Source organism: Solanum pennellii, chromosome 10 (assembly GCF_001406875.1).
Source record: "Solanum pennellii chromosome 10, SPENNV200".
NCBI classification, from domain to species: domain Eukaryota; kingdom Viridiplantae; phylum Streptophyta; class Magnoliopsida; order Solanales; family Solanaceae; genus Solanum; species Solanum pennellii.
Genome location: NC_028646.1, coordinates 54072495 through 54074857, shown reverse-complemented (window position 1 = coordinate 54074857; position 2363 = coordinate 54072495).

The window sequence follows — 2363 nt, the reverse complement described above, 5'->3', positions numbered from 1 at the left end:
GAAACCAAAGTTAAAGCCCAACTAATAACTTTAACAAGATAAATACACATTTAGAGCTACAGAAGCAGGTTTATATAACAATAAAAAAGGAGTCACCATAACTCCAAGGTTATAACAAACAACTAACAAAACTAATGCAGAAGGACAACCCTTAGAACCCGCAAGTCATTGTACAAAAACTCTAATAACAACAAGTCTAAAAAACACCTTAAGAAAATAGTCAAAGTCATAAAAGAGTGGACATAAACAAGAAAGATCCATGATAGGCCGAAAGAACTGGTTCACCCTTGAATCCTGTCACACCTAATAGTCACCTAACTAAGGTCTATAAATAGCAACCAGAAGATGTCATTTAGTAAACAAAGAATGAACAAGTACAGTATCAGTACACAACCACAATGTGCTCGTAGGATCACGGGGCTATACCAATAAGTGAAACGTATGCAAGTAACCACAACACTATTTAAAATACATATACCGGACATATACAATATTAGTTATATTTTCATAAACAATGTAGCATCCGACATTCTCAATAATTCACATTGGTTATCAATTTAAATGAACATATCATCTTCCAATATCAATCATCATTAGATATGAACGTAATCATCACAAGTAGATACACAACACAATTCAATTTTCCTCTTAAGGAATCCAATTCAATGGTTCTCTCATAGAACCCACACCCAGATTGTTAGCATACCGAAACGTGGTACCCGATTCAATGTTTATGCCGAAACGTGGCAATTGATCCCATATTTATGCAAAAACATTGAAACCAATCCCATATTTATGTCGGAACGTAGCAACCCATCCTAGTTTTTGACAAGTAAAACTCTCGAAAATAATCTTTGTGTGAACCGATAGTTGTTGAATGTCAAGGGTTGAAGGTGTATGGTGAAATGAGGGCTTGGAATTTAAATTCTAATATTCTGTCTTCGTGCATTCAGCTGTAACGGGATCCTGTTGTAGCGGGATGGGTCCCGCCTTAGTGGGACAGTTGCAAGTTAAATAGGGTAAAAAAAACACAAAAGGTTATATTCTGCAAAAGTTCGTTCTTAAGAGATAAGAAATGACCCAGGGCTATTTGTTGAACCTTTTACACCTCTTCTAGCACTAAAGGGTAAGGAGTTCACTCCCAAAATCTATTTTTCGATCCGTAGAATTTTGATTTTTAGATAATTAATATTGGGGGAGGGTTTTGACTGGAAACTAATGGTGGGAAAAGCCCTAAATTGGGTATTACAATCTTGGGTTTGTCTAGGGTTATTGAGTTTGTTATGATACGGATAATTAGATCTTTGATTGTTGATCCTTGTGTTAATTGTTGTATATTTTTAGATCACAAAAAAGAAAAAAGAATACAGAAAGGAATATTCTAGTGCCTTAGAGTATTCAAGTTTCGATTTGAGGAAGGTCGTGGTTGTGATTTTATGTTGGTGTGATATATGGTTGTAATTGCTCAATTATAATGCATGTATGTATGCGAATGGTCCATTATTGATCACCTTAATCGTAAATGAGGATAATTGAATATTGTATGCCATGAATAAACTCTTCTTGATGATTGTGAAAATATACATTGTAATTGTGATTGTGGTTTGTTGAATGCACGGGTGTTAAAATTCAATTTCGTAATGTCGTATGGGTTCCTTAACGTCTTAGTTATCCACTCATTTAATCAAAATCATAATTAAGTCACCTAGTTGTTACACGATTTTCCTAGACCTTACTAACTCGGATTTCATCCAAATCTTGACTAGTCTAGGAAATCCCAAGTTACTATAAAAACTTTTTCCAGTCTAATTATTTCCCCATTGTTTTTTCCTAACGACGGAATGAGGTCGTTACAATAGATAATAATTTACCCATCACCCTTCCTCGAGTGATCAATTAGGAAAGACTAGTTAAAGTATGGGTAGAGTAGTAATTGAATTGCTGAACAATAGGGTATACTTGTCTAGCATGTCCTTAGATTTCGGCCATTGAGATCAAGAAATTTCAACCAGTTCTTCTTTATACAGGAGGTCTTGTCTAACACAACAGAGCCTCACTTTATGATATAATCTTCATCCTCAAACCAACAAATTAAATACCTACACATCCTCCCATACCCTGTCTCAATGAAGTAACTTCAAAACTCGAGTAATAAATATTATTGTATATAAACTTAACTAACAAGAAAAGTGATTCTCAATAACCACAAAAGTTGATTGTACACATGTTTGCAACATGTTGTCAAGGACTTTGACAAAAACATTAGGACGAATCCTTTCTTACATAACCATTAAAAAAACTCGACAATCAAAACTCACCATAATTAGAGGTGAACCTAAATCAACCAACACAAGCTCATAATA